This window comes from Rhinopithecus bieti, unplaced genomic scaffold, assembly GCF_001698545.2.
Source record: "Rhinopithecus bieti isolate Rb0 unplaced genomic scaffold, ASM169854v2 scaffold_32081, whole genome shotgun sequence".
In the NCBI taxonomy this organism is placed as follows: Eukaryota; Metazoa; Chordata; class Mammalia; order Primates; family Cercopithecidae; genus Rhinopithecus; species Rhinopithecus bieti.
The window spans coordinates 3,763,501-3,784,855 of NW_016814436.1; positions in this window are offsets into that span (position 1 = coordinate 3,763,501).

Below are 21,355 nucleotides of genomic sequence, written 5' to 3' on the forward strand. Positions count from 1 at the left end.
CTCACATGCACACACTAACACACGTTCACATGCACACACCCTTCACACACCCCCACAACACACACACATGCACACACTACATACATTTATACACGTGTTCACACTCACGCACACATGCCTACACTCCCCCGGGGTGGTAGGCTCGCCTGTCCCTCGGCACCTGCCAACCTGTGGGAGCTGCGGGGACTCCACCCAACTCCCCCAGTTACTCTCTTCAGAGAATGTTTTATTAAGATGATTTGCCAGGCCCATCTCGAATTTCACAGGACTAACTAGCCCCGTCTCTGACACCTCTCAGGCACCCTCTGATCTGACAGAAAGGAATATGCGCTCCCACCCCAGAGCCAGCAGCTCCCCAGCGCCCTCCCCGCCCCACCCACAGAAACCAGGACTCTATCTCTTTGATGTGTAGGTCGCTTACTCTGGCACCCAAGCTTGCCTGAAAGTTGGGAATATGATGACTCACCGTATTTGGCAGCTCGTATGTGTCTATATTTCAAGACATTCATGCTCATGCTCATTACAATTAGGGCTGGAGAAGCAGCGCAATCAGCTGCCAGAATTAAGTGCACAATTCACATCAACCTTTCAGACCAGACAGAGAGCACCGGCTGACATTCATTCCTCCAGCAGCAGGAAATGCCACAGCAGAAGGGGTCTTTCGAGATGGGCCAGCTCCACTCCTAGCATGGTTGCTGGGCGTCTGCACAGGCCAGGCGTTTCTCTAAGGGTCAGGGGAGCTGCAGCAAGATCCCAGGTCCTGACCCAAGGCAGTCCTGACCCATGGTCTGTCCCCATCAGCCATTCCCTGGAGCTATGCCGCAGTTGCGGAGGTACTTCTGGAAGGCAGGTGGAGGAGGTAAGGCTCCTTCCCAGCCTGCAAGTCTGCGGTTCAGGTGGCCTGTAGTAACCGATACTCACACAGGTGCAATTGAGAACTCACTAAGGCAAAAGGGCCTTTGTCAACCCACAGAAGTGATGAGTCCAAGTGCAGACCAGGCTTCAGGTATGGCTTGACGGAGGCACACAGGCTGTCTTTCCAGCTCCCAGTGCAGGGTGTCTGGGTGCCCTCTACTGACAAGATAGCAGTAGGAGCCAGGGACCTTCTGTCCTCTCAGTAACAAGTTCAGAGGGAAAGCCAGGATCCCCGCCAACGTTTCCTGTCCCCTCTGTGTACCCGGTCCTCAGGTTCATCTCTCTGTGGCTGGAGGAGTGCAATGCCCAGAGCTGCTCAGGTCTAAATCACTCAGGCCTCACCTGCCAGGAAAGGTGCTCTCCCCAGTTTCAGGGACCAGGACTGGGGGGAAGGCTGTCCTGGGAAAATGTGGGTGGAGGTGTCCAGCTAAGGATAACCAGACACTGGGGCAGCAGGGACCTGGGTTCACCCCAGAAGGCTGGCTTCCACCCAACGATGACATCACCACGGGAGATAGAGGCAGACTGGGAGGAGGTGAGAGGACAGAGCGCAAGGGTCCTTTCACAGCCCCAGGGGGAAGGGAGCACTGAGTCAACAGGAAGGAATAAAAAGGGAGTTCAGAGGAGATAGGGCTGCACTGGCAGACATGTGCCAGGACCCCAGGCTGGCGAGGGGCTGGCAAGGCAGGAGGGAGGGAGGCCGTGGCCAGAGTAAGCAGGGCCTCTTCCCCTCCTGGGAGCTCAGCCAGACTGCCTGCGTGCCCTGTGGGGACTCCGTGGGGAGTGGAGATCATGTCATGAGTCCTAATTTGGGCGCTGTACCCCTACGTCGCTCTGATCACATCTGTGAGTCCTTATTTGGAGGCTGCCCCACCCCAGTCGCTCTGATCACATCTGTGGCTGCTTCTCCCACAGGCTCCCACAGGTTCCTATGATTAGGTCATTTGCCACTGGGAGAGCTTGGGACCCTCACCGTGCACCCCCGCCCCCTTGCCACTGCCAGTGGAGTGCACGGCACAGCACCCCTCGAGGGGCAGGAGTTGCACTAATATGCACTTGAGGGGTCGTTGACCATGGGAGGAAGGAGGGAGGGACAGGCAGGCAGACACCAATAGCCACGGGCAGTTCCCAGGCTCTCACCTGAGACAGGACAGGGAGGTAGGGCAAGCCTAGCATGAATGCTGGGTGGAAATGCCCAGGGGGCCACAGGGAGCAAGAGGTGGACTCCAGGAAGATGGTGCTCTGGTAGGTGGGAGCATGGAGCACAGAAGGCAGGGCGGCTGGGCTGGACCCTCCCCAACGAGGGCTGTTGCAGGGAGGCAGAGTGAAGGTGGGATGGAGATGGTGGATGTGGAGGGACACAGGCAGAGAGCCAGGCATCCTGCGGCAGGCTTACCCCCAGACAGGCTGGCAGAAGAGGGGTCACCAGCAAAGCGGGAGCGGGCAGAGAGGTGAGAGGTGTGGAGGGTAGAGGCCATTCCACCGCAGTGCAGTGTCTGATCAGCAGCTGGTCAGCAGCTGGAGGCTACTCTCCTCTACTCCACAGCTCCAGTTCCTCTCCAAAACTCAAAATCCCATCTCTGCAGGTCTCAGCCAATCCTGCTTCTGCCTGTTTTTATTTCCTGCCCAGAGCAAGTACAGAACCAGGGGCCATCGATGGGTGAGAAATCACCATGCCTCCAAGCCGTATTTTTCACAGTAACAAGTCATTACTTTGTGCCTGGAGTCATTTCTCAGGATCTTAATGCATTCGTTTATCAATCAATACTTAATTGATGTCTATAAAGCATGTTCAAAATCAGAGGTGAGAGCAGCTCACCAGGTGCCGACTTTGTGTCTGGAGCCGCCTTGTTAAGGAGCAACTCCTGGCATGGGTGCCGTGTCTGCACCCTCAGTAGCTCTGGGTGGGTGCACTGGGGTCCTCACAGCCCCTTCTCGCCACTGCAAATGGAAATCTCCACCTGGGAGAGAGACTCAGCCGTGCCCATCCAGGAGTCTGGGGCCTACCAGCAGCAGAAGGTACAGTGTGGCCAAAGGCAGAGACATTTCTGTCATCAGACCTGGTCCCCAGCCCGACTCTGCTGCCCACTTACTCCTGGCCAGGGCGAATTCATCAACTGTGTCGAGCCTGGCTGCTTCTCCAGCCCTACTGGGAGTCCCCGTCTCGACAAGACTGAGTGGGGTGAAGGCAGCCAAGAGCTCAGCAGAGACCGTTCCATCAGGAAGTGTTCGCAAATGTGGGCTGTTGAACCTGCTTTCGTTAGATCTAGATCCAGTTCTGCGACCACGTTCATGACTTAGATCATAACTGAAGTGCGGGTCAGCTGAGGCTGGGCCGTTTAGGGGTTTGATTGCTAATTCAAGGACACCTGAGTTTGGATCCCAGCGTTGCCTCCAGACCCAGATGAGGCCTCAGGCATGACGGGCCTGCAGATGCTGTTTCATCTTCTGCAGGGTCGTTAAGGGAGATCTCAGACTTGTAGGAGACAAAGCACATCGCCCCGAGGAGCTCAGGAGGCACAGATTACAGCCACCCTCCTTATCCACCCTGTCTCCCGTCACAGCCCTCACGAGTGCTCAAGCAAGGCTCAGGGCCTGATGGACGTGGCTGCCTCTCCCAGAGGACAGGCATGTCTCTGCTGCCTGCACCAGCCAGCGGCCCTTCTCCCCGGCCAGGAGATCCTACAAGGAAGGCCAAGGGCTAAGGAGGTAGGCTAGGGATGGGCTCTGGTACACAGGCCCCGTTCCCATGATTGGAAACTTCCCAGGTGCCATTTGTTACCCTGACACGCTGTTTCGAGTCTGGCTTTCCCCAGGGCGCCAGGAGTGGGCCCAGACCCTTCCGAGAGCCAGCCTGCGGCCGTGCTGGTGACTGATTGGGGATGAGGCCGCTGTCCCTGCCTTCCTGGGAGTCAGAATGTTGATTGAATGGCCATTTCACTCTCTCCAACAAGCAAGTAACAGTGTAAACTGGGGTCTAATTTATCAAAAACAGTCACTTGTATTCTGCGTGCCCCATGTTCTGCGCTGAAATATAGCTGCTGCCCAGCTCCTGGCCCATGTGCGTGCGATTTCATGATATTTCAGTTTTATGGAGGACATCTCACTGATGAATGTCTCTTAGTGAACGATCATTCTGGAATCTATTTTGCCTTCAAAGAGGCTTCTCCTGGAATGGGCTGGGAGGGGCGGGCACCGTGTTATATATAAATTCTCTGCCAGGAGCGCCCAGCAGGGGTGGGAATGAGATCGGCAGGAGACGAGAATGAAATGTGTGCGGCTGTGGCCAAGCCTGTCCTCCCTGCCACCGTCCGAGGGCTGCTGGGATGGGCAGGAAGTCCGGATGTGGGATGGGTGGCCCAAGTGGCACCCCCAGCTCCACCACCCGCCACTGCCTGGCCTTGGGCAGCTCACTCCCTCTGGGAGCCTGGGCTTCTCATGGGGCATAATTATTTACAAATTGCTGCCACTTTGCTGCTTGTTCTCGGCCGTCATTACATGCCAGGCAGGGCTGGGACTGGAGGCTGAGCTGTGTCCCTGACCATGCCAGAGCTGCCAGGGATCCTGAGGCACAATGAGAGCCTTCCCTCCACCCACCCTGTGCTTTCTGCCTGGCAGGTGGCGAGACATTGCAGGCTGTAGGGCCCTCAGCACTTAGGCTCCCTGTGCTCTCTCTCTCTGCATACCTGGAGCTCCATTCTCTCTTGTTGGTGGCCTAGAAAAAGTCTCTGGAATGGAATCACTCAGGCTCTGGTGCTGACGCTGTCACCGCTTGTCCAGGGGGCCCCGGATAAGTCCCTCCCACTCTCTGGACTTGGAGACCATGTCTGCAAATGAGGCTGGAGAATGAGGTGGTCCTTACAAGGCCCGCTGGTACCTGGAGGGACTGAGTGTCCCAGCCTGGGCCGTGCAGCAGCCCTTCCATATTGTGCACACCAGGAACCCTGAATCCTATCCCAGCACTAGGAGGGCTGCTGTCAGCCAAGAACAGGATCGTCATCCCCTCCATCCCCTGCACAACGGAGCACAGCTGCCCTTTCTAACACCTTTGCTCTAGGTGAGGTTCTTAAAGGGGAGTCCCTGGCCAGCAGCATCAGCCTCACCTTGGAGTGTGCTAGAAATGCAGATTCTCAGGCCCCTCTGCAGTCTATGGAATTCAGAAGTCAGGTGCTGGGGCCCAGGAATCTATTGTAACAGTCTGCATTTTCTGCAGCTGCTGGAGCAGATACCACAAACTCAGTGACTGCAGAGTGCACGCGCTCCCCACCTTACAGTTCTGTAGGCTGGGATCCCAGTGGGCTAAGAGCAAGGAGTCAGGAGGCTGCGTTCCTTGCTGGGTGCTGCAAGGAAGAAGTCGTTTCCTCGTGGTTTTTTTTTTAATTTCCTTGGCCCATGGTCCTTCCTCCACCTTCAAAGCCAGCAGCCCCGTGTCTTCTGACCTTCCATCGTCACATCGTCCTCTGACCCGTGTAAGGACCCATGTGATTAGGGTGGGCACGCCCGGGCGATCTTCCCATCTCAAAGTCCTTGACTGAATCATATCTGCAAAGTCCCCTTTACTATGTAAGGTCACATGTTCACAGGATCCAGGGATTAGGACTTCGACATTTTTGGAAGCCCATTGTCCTGCCAACAGCACAAGACCTCCAGGTGATCCTGCTGTATAATGCACAGTGAGAGACAAATGCTCTAACGGACCACCAACAGCAGAATGTAAGCAGAGACAGGGACCCCACCTTCCTCCCCAGTCTGGCCCTGTGCCTATCAAATTATAGAACTTTTGTAAGCAAATGAGTTCATTGGTGAATAAATGAATGACTGGTGAGATGAAGAGTTGGGCGTAACGGCCACAGGTAGGGCTGCCAAATAAAATGCAAGATGCTTGGTTAAATCTGAATTTCTGATAAATAACAGGTAGTTATGTTTTTTGTTTTTTTTTTTGGTGTTTTGCTGGTTTTTTTGTTTTGTTTTGTTTTGTTTTTTTGAGACAGAGTCTCGCTCTGTCGCCCAGGCTGGAGTGCAGTGGCCGGATCTCAGCTCACTGCAAGCTCCGCCTCCCGGGTTCACACCATTCTCCTGCCTCAGCCTCCCAAATAGCTGGGACTACAGATGCTCGCCACCACGCCCGGCTAATTTTTTGTATTTTTAGTAGAGACGGGGTTTCACCGTGTTCGCCAGGATGGTCTCGATCTCCTGACCTCATAATCAGGCTGCCTCAGCCTCCCAAAGTGCTGGGAGTACAGGCGTGACCTCCCACACTTGGCTAACAAGTAGTTTTTTTTAACACCAGTGTGCCTCTAATAGAGATATATATTTTTTTAAATATTTTTTTATCTGAAATTCAAATTTAGCTGATATCCTGTATTTTTCTTTGCCAAATGTGGCATCTCTAAGCATCAGTCCAGCCATGGCGCAGGTGGTGAAGCTGGGAATTTGTTGCTCCCTCCAGAACTCTGTTTCCCTGTTCAGTGTTCTAGAAAGCATCCTCTTCTCTTGCAAATCCTGTTCAATTTCTCAGAGGGGATGAGGCCTCCTTCCGCTTCCTGTCCTCCATCAATCAATATTCCCATCCCAACCCCCTCCTAGAATTTGTTGATCTGGAGTCTGAAATCTTCTACCAGGAGTTCAGGCCGTGATGGGCTGATGAGAAACCCGGTTCTCACATGAATTCTGCACCCCTCCTTTGGGAACAAGGAAGACCCAAGCTTGCTTATCTCTAGATCCTACAGGGGGTATTCAAGAATCCCTGGTTTTGAGGCTGGGGGATGGAGCTGCATGGGAGAGCCAGGAGGAGACCCTGGCACAGCGCGCTCTGAGTGCAGGGTTGCTGCTGGCCCACTCCGTTCCCTCCGCACTCTGGAGGATGTGGGGTGGACACCGTGAGGGTGCAGCCACACAGAATGGCTATGTCTGTCCCTGCGTCCTCATGCGCAGAGCTCTGGAAGGCAGGCAGACGTCCTCACATATCTGTTAGCCAAAAGGTAAAAAAAAAAAAAAAAAAAAAAAAAAAAAAAAAAAAAAAAAAAAAAAAACAAGAAAACCCCACTCCAATGTTCTTATGCTTATGGGTTCTACAGACTTGTACGTATATATGCATATATATAATGTAACAAAAATTCTTGATTTCATCTTCAGAGACATAAATGGAAGAAAATGTACATAAAAGAGAGTCCACTTAGACGTGATCCTCTCAAAGGAAGAAAAGAACGGGGCTCTCTCATCCACATCGACCCGGTGAGGCCCAGACACCCCCACCTCTTCCTCTTAGAGCTCTATTGTGCTTTGATCTTCCTAATAATGTGTTTCTTTCCTGGTAATAGGTTTTCATCATCCTCACAGCCTATTGATTAGAACTCTTTTCCAGGGTTTTGAGATACTGGCTAAAATAAGGGATGAAATGATTCAGTCTTCAGGTGATGTTTCAAAGGAGGCGTGTTGGTAATGTCCTCCCACGGCGAAGGACCTGGCCAAGATAAACCACGCAGGAGGCCCGGAAGGCAGACCCTGCTCCAGGTCAGCCTCACTGCTGTCCCTTCTGGCCTCTTGACATTTTGGTTTTGGCATGGTGAATGGGGCTACCACAGTGGGCCGGCCGGCACAACCCCCTGGCCAGACCTAAGGGCAGGCAGAGGGAAGGGGAGGGCCAGGGATGGGTGGGTGGCCGTGTGTGTCCCCTTTGCTGAGGTTGGGGCACTGTGGTTTCTGCAATCCTCAGCCCAGGGACTTCTATGCAAGATCTACACCTTTAAGGGGGAAGGAATGACCCATCCCAGGCTGTCTTCGACTGTTGGGGCTCCCATAACAAAACGCCATAGACTTAGGGGCCGATAAACAACAGCCATTGATTTCCCATGGTTCTAGAGGCTCCAGCAGAACGTCTGGTGAGGGCCCTTCCCTGATTCCTAGACAGCACCTCTCTGCTGTGTCCTCACCTGGTGGAGGGCTGAGGGATCTCTCTCAGACCTCTTTTTAGAGGGCACTGTCCCCATTCATGAGTGTTCCACCCTCAGGACCTAATCACCTCCCAAGGGCCCCACCTTTTAATACCATTGCATGAAGGATTAGGTCTCAACATGTGAAACTGCAGGACACACACACTCCGCCCACAGCAGATGCCCTGACGGGGCTGTGAAGTGTCGTGAGCAGAGCCCCAGCAATGGTCTGGAGGGTGCTGGAGGGGCACATAAGTCCAGCAGAGCACAGGGACAAGGTGAGAAGCCAGAGGGGGCTGTGTGGGCTGCACTGGGTTAAATCAGGAGGCCTGGGGTTGCCTGATGAGGAGCCCTGGCCCACGACGTGGGGGAGCCTGTCGGCACAGGAGTGTAGGCCACTGGCTTGTGGGCAGCCTCCCTCAGGAGGGTGTGGGACTGATGAGCAGGTGTGGGAGCAGGTGCAGGCATCAGGACGTGTCCCCTGCGGAAGCAGCTCCCGTAGGATCACTTCCCCCACCAGCGGCCAGGAACGGCATTGCATTTGGACTCTACATGAGTCCAGCTTCACTCATCGCCAGCTGAGGCCTCATTTTCTCATCTCTAAGACACAAACAACCACACCCCTCTTCCTAGGAACACACACACACACACACACACACACACACACACACACACACACGAGATTCTGCCGCTCATAACTAAACGCAGTGAAAGGTAAATGAAAGTGCCCCTCCATGGAAATCGACCCCAATTCAGCCTCTAATCCTGAGATGCAAGATTCAGCACCAATATGTCAAGGAAAAGTGTTTCTCTGCATTGATCCTTGAGGATACTAAATGTATATTTTAAAAAATAAATTCTATCTCCAAGTGTTCGGTGAGACAGAGAGAGAAACAGCCGCTTCTGATGCGAGCACAAGGACGCAGCTTTTCTGGAGGCTTCCTCGCTGCAGGGCCCATCCATCACCTTCAGGGGTTCGATGAAACCGTTGCAAATATGATCAATCATCTTTTTATTGAATTAAGACAAATGGCTGGTTATTAATAGTCTAAGACTTAATGAGGAAAATGGATAATGCCGCACAGGGAAAAGGCAAAGGACTGAGCACAGAGCCTCTGCATTTTTTCTGGAAAGATCTGGAAGTGTCTTCAGTGAGAAAAGCCCTGGGCTGGATGATCTCTTTGATTCCCACTAAGGATTCAAGGAAGCAAAAACTCCTAGGTTGACCCTTCCTCCACCGCCTTCTATCTGTGTGATCTTCAGGCAGTGACTTGACCTCTCTGAGCTTCTGTCTCTTCACGAAGGTGCTTGGCTTATGATGTTGTGCCTGGCAGACACAGAACGAAAGAAGCAGAGTCCTGGCCTCCAACATCTGAATTGCATATGGGACAGAACGGTGCATCACCTGCAGTTCTGAGGGGGCCGGCGGGATCAGATGCTGGCACAGGACATGGGAAGAGGGGTGTGTGGGGGGCAGAGCCGTGCAGCAGGTGCACAGCTGTGCAAGGTGCCCTGACGGGCCCTCTCTGCTCCGTGTTTCCAGAAATCCTTGGAAAGGAGCTCAAGTGGCGCAGTATCTGGAGCGTGTTGTGGACTTGGTTGGGATGCCTGGTGTCTGTTTATGGCAGCACTTCTGGGGAAACAGATTGTGTTTATGTCAGAAAGAAAAGACCATGTTTCGGGGCAATCCCCGCAGCTTGTTAGGTCAAATCGACACCCCCAGCCCATCTGCCTCAGCAGGGTGCCTCGGCCCCGCTCAGTGCTGCAGACAGGAGCCTCCCAGGGAGCAGCCGAGCTCCAGGGACGGGGAGCCCCACCACCGAGCACAATGGTCAATCAGCCCCTTCCTAGAAGCACGTCAGGCTGCCCGGAGTGCTCTCTGTCCGTCGTTCCTGCAGCCTCCACAGGCACTGACCCAGGTGGTCCCTGGCTGGATGGTCAGAACTCAGAGCCATGAGCTGTGGCTCCTGACTCCCTCCTGAACGACAGGGTCCAGGGAGACAGGCAGACATGGAAACCTCAAGTGTAGTGGGGGCTGTGGGCTGGGGATGCCGCATTGGGCAGTCAGGGGCACAACAAAGAGGACATGACCTCAGGTCCTCGGCAGCAGGGAGGGAAAGCATGGAGTACAGGCTGAGACAGACGCAGGAGAGAGCTCCACAGAAGGGCCCATCAACAACAAAAGGGTGTTCATTCTCAGACCGAGGGTGTGATGGATCCGCCCCAAGCAGCTTGGATGAGAAGATGCAGACCCCCTGCTTAGGCCTCGGGCGTCCATCCGGACTCTGCCCAGGTCCCTCCCGTAAGCTCTGTCCTCAGCACTGTGGTCAGGAGCGCTCATGCCCCGTGACTATGTGTGCCTGCCTGGCCGCATGCAGCCCTCTGTGCTCGGGTGCCTGCTGTATTCTGTCTTCCTAGGAGACACTTCCTCGCTCTGCAGGAGTCAGCTCAGAACATCCCATCCAGAGCAGGCGTCTGCTGTGATGTACCCAATGCTGTCTCTGCCTCCCCCAAGAACCAGCTCCTCCTCATCTGAGAAGGGAAACAGCTTCTGCACTCCATGGGTTAGCCAAGCACAGAACCCTGCCCTGGCTGCAGCTGAGTGATCCCAGAGAGCCAGCGGATCCTTCCAGCATCTTTTTGCACTGGAGCCAGAAGACGGACGTTTCCCCTGGTGGCAAAGCTGGATTGTGGGGGCTGGGCCCACTGCGCATTCCAGTGAGGAAATGCGGCCACACAGGCCCAGCAACTGAGAAAAGGCAAACTGTGCACAAAGCCCTGAAGGTATAATTTATCCACTAAAAAGGTTGGTTTTGGCCAGGCACGGTGGCTCACGCCTGTAATCCCAGCACTTTGGGAGGTCAAGGTGGGCAGATCATGAGGTCAGGAGGTCGAGACCATCCTGGTCAATATGGTGAAACCCTGTCTCTACTAAAATACAAAAGATTAGCTGGGCGTGGTGGCAGGTGCCTGTAGTCCCAGCTACTCGGGAGGCTGAGGCACAGGAATGGCTTGAACATGGGAGGTGGAAGTTGCAGTGAGCTGAGATTGCACCACTGCACTCCAACCTGGCGACAGAGCGAGACTCCGTCTCAAAAACAACAACAACAACAACAGAGGTTGATTTTTTTTGCTTTTTTATATAAATGTTTTCAACAAATTACACAAGAATTGCATATCTCTCTTATTATCATAAAAATTCAAATAACACCTTAGTCTGTAGAATGAAATATGCTAACATCAGCTGGCAACCCACCCCTTTCCTCCACTTACACATACATAGATGTGCACATATTTTTACATCATGCAATCTTGCTGGGTGTGTTATTCCCTGACCGGCTTTTCCACATAAACTCTAATTTGGAGGGTTTTGCTTATTAGCACACATAGGTCTCCCATGCTCTTATGAGAATCTGTGTCATGGTGTGATGGAATGGTTTATCATGGCATCCCTCCTGAACAACAAGGTCTAGGGAGACAGGCAAACACAGAAACCTCAAGTGAAGTCAGGGCTGCGGGCTGGGGCTGCTGCACGGGGCAGTCAGAGGCACCGCAAAGAGGACGTGACCTCAGGTCTTCAGCAGCAGAGAGGGAAAGCATGGAGTACATGCTTTCCTCTGGGAAATATTCATGTCCAAGTCACGTGATATCGTCCTCGGTGCCGAGCCTGGCAGACCTACATATTCATCTTTTTGGTGCATTAACTGGGATTTTTATTTCTCCTTTAATGATCAATTCCCCAAATTATAATACTTAGGTGAATAGTATATTTTGATAAAATCTAAAATTGATCTCCAAAAGGGAGTCACCAATTTATATTTCCATCATCATTATGCAAAAGTCGCTATTTACTCACATCCTTAATTACATAGGAAAGTATCAATGAGTGTTTACCAGTTTAATGACTCAGAAATATTGTCATATCTAATTTGTATTTCTCCAGTATTAGTGACATTGTGCATTTTTGATTATGTGTATTGACGATTTGTACTTTTACTCTGAATTTCTTTTTCTTTTCTTTCTTTCAACTTTTATTTTGGAATTGGAGAGTACATGCGCAGGTTTGTTACACAGTTCTATTGCGTGATGCTGAGGTTTGGAGCAAGCGTGTATATGTTACCCAGGTACTGAGCATAGTACCCAACAGGTAGCTTTTTTTCTACCCTTCTCCCCCACCCAGGAGTCCCCAGCATCTATTTTACCCATCTTTGTGTCCATCTGTACTTAATGTTTATCTCCCACTTACAAGTGAGAAAACGTGGTATTTGGTTTTCTGTTCCTGCATTAATTTGCTTAGGATAACAGTTTCTAGCTGCATCCATATTGCTGTGGAGGGCACGGCTCTATTCTTTTTCATAGCTGTGTAGTATTCCACGGTGTCTGTGGGTTTTTTTTTTTAAAGGTTGTTTTGAAGAATACTTGACAACATGCAGAAATTCTCAATGCATGAAAAAAAGTAAAGGGGAATAGAGGTATATTTAAAGTAGTTCCAATATTGTCCAAAAATATCATTATTAATTATCTGGGAGACGTTATGGGTATTTATGCTTTTTTCCATCTTTGAAAGATACTCTGAGAATAGGCATTAGTTTTATGAGAAAAATGCATGTTATAAAGCCTAAAGATGAATTGTGTCTCCCCACAAAAGATAGGTTGAGGGACTCAGTCTGTGGCCTGATTTGGAAGCAAGGTCACTGCAGATGGAATTAGTTGAGGTAAGGTCGTCCTGGAGTAGGTGGACTCCAATCCAAGATGACTCATGTCTTTGCCAGAATTGCCATGTGAAGAGAGACCATAAAAGTAGCCACGTGAGGATGGAGGCAGAGACTGGAGCCATGCAGCCACAAGCCAGGAGTGCTGCAGATGGCCAGACACTGCCAGGAGGGCTCCTCCCCACAGGATTCCCAGGGAGCACAGCCCTCCTGCCCCTGGAGCTTGGACTTCCAGCCTCCAGTACTTTAAGACAATAACTTTCTGTTGCTTGAAGCCACCAGTTGTGATTCTTCCTTACAGTGACCACTTTCCAAGGAGTGGCTCCCAGTGTGAGGACACAGCAGCCACTGAAGGGGCCAACGCCAGCTTGCAGGGCCGTCCTACTGACTGGACGTTTCACCACTGAATCCAGAAGGGGTCTGCCTGGCCTCGCTCTCTCGTGAAGGGCCACAGGCTGCTTGGGAAGGAACTCAAGGGTGCCCAGCGGGAAAAGGCAAACGGGGATGGGCTTCCAGGCACACTCTCCCCTAGGCCACTCGGCCGGAGCCTCTAAGGGAAGGACTCAGGGCCTCCAGCTGCTCTCAGGACCACCCATCCCCCATGACACAGCACAAACCCATGGACACCCGTTCCTCAAAAACTGTCTCCCAGCCCATCCAGGAGGAACCATCAGCTTACTGCGAACATCAGACTTCAAAAAAAGCCTTTAAACAGTAGAACCTTTTTACTTTTTAACTTTTTAACCCAGCAGCCGCTATGCAATATGGTTCACTGTCACAATGTACAATAGCTCCCCTGATCCATGGGGGACACATCCCCAGACCCCCAGTGGGATGCCTGAAATCTCAGACAGCACCGCACCTGACGGCCACCCATGGGAACATGGTTCACGTCTTCCGCCCACAGATTTCGTGTCTTTTCCATTTTAACTGAGCCCGTATCCTACTCCGTGGCCATAACTTTTGCAGTTTGAGGTGTGACAGCAAAACTAGCATGAATTTCTTTTTCTTTCTTCACAATTTCATCAATAGAAGATTCCCTCTGACCCTAGTTCTTAGCAGCCTCAGCAAACGATTATTTTATATCCCTATAAAGTGTAGAGCGTTCACCTTCTCATTTAAGGAAGCACTTTACGGCTTCTCTTTGGTGTACCTGAATTGTTGGCATCACTACTCTGGTTCTTTGGGGCCATGGTTAAGTGAAATAAGGGTTCCTTGAACACAAGCACTCAGAAGCCACAACAGTGGATCTCATAACCCAGATGGCTATCAAGTGACGAGAGGATGGGAGCGTCCACAGCCTGGAGATGCTGGGCAAAGGGAGGAATCCCATCCAGGCAGGATGGGGTGGACGGCACAAGATTTAAGCATGCAATTCAGAATGGTCTGCAATTTAAAACTTATGAATTGTTTATTGCTGAAATTTTCCATATGATATTTTTGGATCTTGGTTGAATATGGGTAACTGAAACCAAGGAAAGAAAAGCGAAGAAGGGGGAACAACGATTGTATCAGAAATACGATGGTGGACAAAAGAGACAGCATCTCTCCTCTGATGCTGTGAAGGGGGTTTGCATCTGAAACTCATGCCCGTCTCTTCCCCGCCATCTCCACAGGGCCCTGAGAGGCTCTCCACATCACAATTTGGAAACTATTGCTCAAGTCAAGGGCAGTCCCCACCCAGCCCCTCTCCTCAGACTACCGAGGTCTGATGGCAGCCCTGAGTCCCCTCCTCTCATCCCAAACTGTTGGCCTGCGGGTCCTCACTCTGGCCCCATCACCATCGCCACCCTCAGAAGCTCGGGGGAGTGTGCTCAGAGTGGCCTCCAATACACTAGGCCTGAGCACGGAGGACATATGTGGCTCTGTCCAAGTCACATCCCATAGCCCACCTGGGAGACGGCTCTTGTCAGACCATCTCAGTGGTGAGCTGGAGACTGGGGAAGGGGGCAGCACTCTCTGTTTCCACAAAACGGTGTTCCAGAGGCGAGTCATATTAAAGCAAGATGCTTCCTCTGAACGACTAAATATTCCCCGGAAATGGAGGCTGGCAGCGAGCAAGTCCATATGTTAGCCTTAGTGGAGGCCCAGCTGTACCCCGTCTGTGTTCCAGCCTGATGTACACAGCCTCCGCCGTGAGAGACTGATTGGTGGCATTTTCTTCTGTCCTCATTGCATGCAGGTCCAAACCCTTCCGAGAAGTCCATAAGCAAAGGTACCAGCGCCATGGCTGCCCCCGCCTGCCCCCCGCCTGGCTCGCTCCAGGAAACCGTGGCGCGGCCGTGGGCTTCATCCTTCCTGAGGTTTCTGATTCCAGACAGGCAGATGCTGGCAGCATTTAGCAAGCGATTTAAAAGCCCACTAACAAGGAGTCTTGGGCTGTAACACAGAAACTCACAGAATGGTGCTCTCGTGGGCAACTTATTCATTTTAGTGCTACTCAGAGAGGCCTAAAAAGACCTGATAAATACTTAAAATCAGAATGATCCTGCGAGTGTTTCACGACACACCAGGTATTTAATTAGCCTCAATTCCGTGTTAGGAAGGCGTGGGAAAGGCGCCGTTAAGCCATTTGTATACCCAGATGACTGCCCCCCCCACCCCATGCCTACCACGGAGCCTGGCTACCTTGTTTCTTAGGGGGGAATAAAGCAAATAATTTTGCGAGAAGCAATAAAGTAGGATTGGGGAGGGAGAGACGGGACCTGATCCAAGGGCGGCTGCAAATGTCAAAAGGACACGGCTTGGCTTGGTCTCTCCATTGACAGCACCTCAACTCGTCTTTAGGAATTAGCTCCCTGCAGGCCCAGCGTGGGGAAGGGGCCTTCACTGCCTGGGCAGCCTCCAGGGGCCATGGGGGACTCTGAGAGACATTTCCAGGGTTTCCCATCCAGCAGGCGATGCCGAGCATTGGGGTATCCACAGAGGGCAGCACTCACCAGGGCTGGGTGTCTCTGCTCCCATTTCCTGTGTTGGGATCCTCCAAGGCATGGCAGCCAATTCTGTGTCTTTCTGCCTCCTCCTGTTCATCTTTGGTCTAGCTCAGGATTGTGTCTTTTCTCCCTTGTACAATGCACGCAGTTCAGGGAAGCTGACTCCAGGTTGGCTGTGGGGTCTGGTTTGTCTGTGTAGATACGACTCTCACATCAGCAGAGACCTGAGTCCCCCAAAACTACACCTCGGTTGTAACACAGGTCACAGTGGCCGACCAGTCTCCGGGATCCAGGGCTCCAACCCCCGCTCTGAGATCCACGCCCCTGCGACAGGCTGCTAAGGGGCTACAGCATGACCTTCTGTGTCCATATCTACTGAGGGTGTTTTAGGAACCAGGCACTGTTCTAGGTGCTGACAGACAAACCACCCTGCCCTCAGGGAGTTTACATCCTAGTGGAGGCAGATTAATCACAAAAATACCGAAAGACAAGTTACATAGAGCATCAGTAGGTTACACATGATGAAGAGAAGGAGCCAAGAAGCAATAAGAGGATGGTGTTGGCAGCACCGCGGGAGGGCAGGGAAGGCCCCTCGGAGGTGATCCTCCAGGAAGGACTTGCGGTTGCAATGAGCCATGTGGACAGTGGAGGGACACTGTCCTGGGCAGTAGGAATGGCCCATGCTAAGGCCCTGGGGCAGAGGGATGCCAAGAGTGCTCCAGGGACTCCCAGGAGGCAGGGGAGGTTCTGCCTCCCTTCTCTGCCCTCGGTTCTAGCACAGAGCTCAGCAAACACGCTGAGGGGATGACGGAGCCCAGAGCTGCTTCCTGCCCCTCCCGGTGTTCTCTCCAACCCTGGCCAATGCTGACTCCCTGACCAGGCACACAGAGGGCACATTGGTCTGATATCAGGAGGGTGCTGCAGGTCTCCGAGGTGCTTCTCTCCTAACCGAGTGCCTTCCCAAGGAGGGCTCTACTCTGCTGGGCAAAGCTCCACAATGGCTTTTAAACTCCAGGCCATTTCCTGCTGTCTTTGGCCAGCATGCACTCTCTCTCTAAAGTCTGATTCTCAACTGCGCATGGTGGCTCACACTTGTAATCCCAGCACTTTGGGAGGCCAAGGTGGGCGAATCACCTGAGGTCAGGAGTTCGAGACCAGCCTGGCCAACATGGTGAAAACCCCATCTCTACTAAAAATACAAACATTAGCCAGATGTGGTGGCATGTGCCTATAGTCCCAGCTATTGGAGAGGCTGAGGCAGGAGAATCGCTTGAACTCGGGAGGCAAAAGTTGCAGTGAGCTGAGATTCCGCCACTGCACTCCAGCCTGGTGACAAGAGCAAGACTCTGTCTCAAAAAAAAAAAAAAAAAGGAAAGATTGATTCTCACCCCTGCCTGATTCGACCTTTACTGCCTTGCCCACGTGGGAGAAGATGGCCCTTGCCGTCTTACAGGGTACACTCCCAGCATCACCTCCACCTGGGCTCGCTGACTCCCCCGGGCACCAAGCCCCACAGAGCTGGATCCTCCTGGTTGCCAAGGGGCAGCAGCTCTCAGTTACCCAGGTCCTCTATTCCCAGACCTCAGGCCAAGGAGGAAGAGGCCAGGGTTGCCTGTCCCGTAAGACAGACAACTAGAAATCAAAGCTGTGAGATGCGGCAGCAGCTCGCCCAACCTGCATATTTAATAATAAAAACCTGCATATTTAAAAATAAATAAATAATAAACTGAAGTTTAGAGGAACACTTGAGGTCACACGGCAAAGGAAAAAGGCAGGTGTGAAAAACTCACGGCTTTCCTTGCACACCCAGGAGGATCTGCAGTTCTCTCTCTTGAGATGGCAAACCCACACAGGAGCGAGGGCTGCAGACACATTTGCAGGCTGCATGGCAAGAACCAGGAAGTTAGACGGGAGGCCGAGACGGGCGGATCACGAGGTCAGGAGATCGAGACCATCCTGGCTAACCCGGTGAAACCCCGTCTCTACTAAAAAAAAAATACAAAAAACTAGCTGGGCGAGGTGGCGGGTGCCTGTAGTCCCAGCTACTCGGGAGGCTGAGGCAGGAGAATGGCGTAAACCCGGGAGGCGGCGCTTGCAGTGAGCCGAGATTCGGCCACTGCACTCCAGCCCAGGTGACACAGCGAGACTCCGTCTCAAAAAAAAAAAAAAAAAAAAAAAATCAGGAAGTTACCGGTTTGATGAGAGCACGAAGAATGTTGAACCTCATTGTCCGCTAATCCACATACACAGCAAAACCTTTTTTAAAACCTCCCTACTGTGGAAAACAGTGATTTCTGTAAAAAAAAAAAAATTTTTAAAAAAAAAAAAAAAAAAAAAAAAAAAAAAAAAAAAAAAAAACCAGGTCAGCCGCCTAACGCCTGGCTCCTTACAAGAAAATCTTATTACTTGAAAGTGCAATTTGTTTGGTCTGTAATAGCATTGCCTACAAGGGAAATTCTGTTACTCAGGTTTCTTAGCCAGTCGCAACAGAGCTGGGGATAATTTGCAGAGAAGAGCTCTGTTCTCTTTGCAGTGGAGCCAAGTCTTCCTCGCAGGACTGTGTCACCATGCACACACACCCATCTGGGGAGAAAAGTGGCCTACTTCAGCCTGAATAGTGGCTGCTGACTGCGTTTAGGCTAATCCACTGGTTGGGGTCCCAAAAAAATGTTTTGACTTGATTTGGTCAATTTACAGGAAAAAAATGAGAATTATTCAGCTAAATTCTTGCTTTCTCATTTCCAGGTAGTTTTCACATTCAAGATCCAGGTGTGCTCCACAGAGAGCCCAGCGCTGGGCTGCAACAGGAGAGCTCATGGTGGACTGACTCCAACCCACCTGGCTAACTGCTGGCCCAGGCACTCAGGGAAGCTCATGGTGGACTCCCACCCACCTGGCTGGCCACTGGCCCAGGCACTCAGGGAAGCTCATGATGGACTCCAATCCACCTGGCTGACCACTGGCCTGGGCACTCAGGGGAGCTCAGGCCACAGCAGTTCCTTCTTCCCTCCTTTGTCCATCAGATACAGGAAATGAACTCTGCTTCTTCACCAGAGAAAGCCTCTCATCCCCTCGCACACAAAGAAGGCATGTAGCTCTCAGACTCTGGCAGTGCCTTGCCACCTGTGAGAACCAGGGGCCGGATGATGGATTCAGCTCTGAGGGTAGCTCAGAGCACAAAGGCTAAAGGCACCCAGCACTACAGCCCTCCCCGCTGCTCTCCCTGCCACCCACACTCCCTGCATCCACTCTCCTGGCACTGCCAGAAGGGACAGTGCCCCCATTTACCAGAAGCCCTCTGCTCTCGGGAGAAAATGCTAAGGATGCAAGGGGAGGGGCCGTCCTGCCCGGCTATGCAGGCTTAGCTCGCAGTGACACCTGGTCCACCAGTCCATGCTGAGCTCACCTGTGAGCCTGCACACCTGCTCTTCTTCCTACCTGGAAGGGTGGGGCCCTAGCTGCTCCTCCCTCAGTGGCCCTTGTCACTCACTTTCTAGTTCCCTCTCATCCTTTATGTCTGAGTTCAAACATTCCTTCCCAGAGAGGCCCTTCCTGACCTCTCCTCAGTTCAAATGCCCCCAAGACAGAGGCTGCAGAACACGCCAGCCCCCAACTCGGAGCCATCACTCTCCACGCACATTGCTTTGTGCACCAGAGGTCTGGCTTCTTCCACGCTCCTGGTGTCTGGCATGCTGCCGGAACCTGCTGGGTGCTCAGTAAACCTCTGGGTAATAAATCAATGAAATGAAATGTCCTGATGTCCGAATGCATTTGCCTTTTCATCTGTGAGAGGATGGCTCTGATATGGACCAAGATACCTGCGTTGTTGGGATGCAGAGCTGCAGCAGCCCGGAGCCTGTCTTTGTTTTGCATAATGTAATTAAGGCACGTCGGCCGTCGCCAGGCGGCTGTGCAGCGCGGCCGCTCTCTCACGAGGTGCATGTGTTTCCCCTGTGCCCCTCCATCAGCTCAGGCTAATGCTGATTCCCTCGATAGAGAATGCTGATCATAAAGACAGACTGTCCTGTCCACAGGCCGCAGTATGAATATTTATTCCTTCCACAAACTCTGCTCTTGCATTTCATTTGCTCATCGCTTTAACTTCGGGAGGGGATAGCTAGGATCATTGAATCTGTCCACGTGCAACTTGGAAGGTGACTGACTTGATGGGACCATCTCATTTGCAATTTGAAATGTGGACTCTTCCCTGCGCACTCCCCCCAGCTGGGACAGTTTCTGCCTCCCTCCTCAGCAGTGTCTTCGGAAGAGGCTGGGTCATGTGCTCACCTTACCATCTCTGTCTGACCTTCTGGTTATTTCTTAAGAAAAAAAGTCTAGAATTGCTTAGCCAAAAGGTATGCTTTCATAATAATATTTATCAATTTTTTCTTGACTATATGACTTCATGCTTATCTTGAAACGTTATAGAACCATGAGAAATAAAGTTAAAATCTCACATGGCCAACCACCCAGAATTAATTACCATTAAGATTTTAGCAGAAACCCTTCTAGTATGTTTCCTGTATTCCTGCCTCAAATTAACCCCAGATTCTATCTGTTCCTGTGCTTCCCACACCTAGCACAGCACCTGCTCTTGGGAGGTGCCGGCAGAGGCATGGCAGGGGAGCTGACGTGTGTCCCCTGCTGCCCCTCCTGTCCATCCATCATCCTCACAGCAGCCAATAGGAACACACTCTCCCTGATTGCTTAAAACACATGGGTTACTCTTAGGGAAAAGGCCAAAACTCCACAGTGTGTCTCAGGAGGCCTGTGTGGTCTGGGCCTTCCTAGTTTCTCCAGCCTCCTCCTGCTTCATTTCCATCCCTCCAAACCTTTGTTCCAGCTTGAGTTCTCAAGAAAACCTTCCTTAGCCCGGACACCCATGGGCTGTGTGCCTCAAGGGCAAAATCTTTTGTTATTCCCAATACTTCCCACCCACCTCTCCAAAATAAAGCATCTAATTCACAGAGACTGCAATTCCCGGGAATGCTTTTTGCCTTTTAAAATGTTACCCAGCGTTTGTTGGTAACCTTCCAATCTACCAGTAATTCCTGTAATTCAATATTTTCCAAAATGGTAAATTGCTACCTTGCTGGAGTGTTTGTGATTAAGAAAAATAGGAAAAAAGAATTGGAATAAATAAATGATTTTTTTTTTACTACAGAATGCTCAGAATGTTTAATATATTAAAATGTATATAAATGTCAACAACAATATCCAGCAGAAAAGCTCTGCCCAAGTATTTGACCACAAAGAAAGCCCCTGTTAATACCTCCATCAAAAACCAATGGGCACCCCTGGTGTACTAGTGTTAGGGGCTGAATGTTTTTATCCCCCTGCAATTTACACAAGGAAGCCCTAACCCCCAACATCATGGCATTTGGAAGAGGGGCCTTTGGGAGCTGATTAGGGCTAGTAGGGTCATGAGGGTGTAGACCTCGCAATGAGATTAGTGCTCTTATAGGAATACACCAGAGAGTTCTCTCTCTCAGCCTTACGAAGACTCAGGAAGAAGGTGGCTGTCTGCAAGGCAGAAACAGAGACCTCACCAGAAACAAAACACTGCTGCCATTAATCCGTTTTCACACCGCTATAAAGAAATATCTGAGACTGGGTAATTTATAAAGTAAAGAAGCTTAACTGGCTCACAGTTCTGCAGGCTGTACGGGAAGTATAGCAGCTTCTGCTTCTGTGGAGGCCTCAGGAAGTTTCCAATCATGGCAGAAGGCACAAAGCAGAAGAAGACAGGTCTTCCAGAAGCACAAAGCGGAATCAGGCAGGCCAGAGCAGGGGCAAAAAAAAAAAAAGAGGGAGTTGGTGTTACTGTCTTTTAAATAACCAAATTTCATGAGAACTCGCTCAC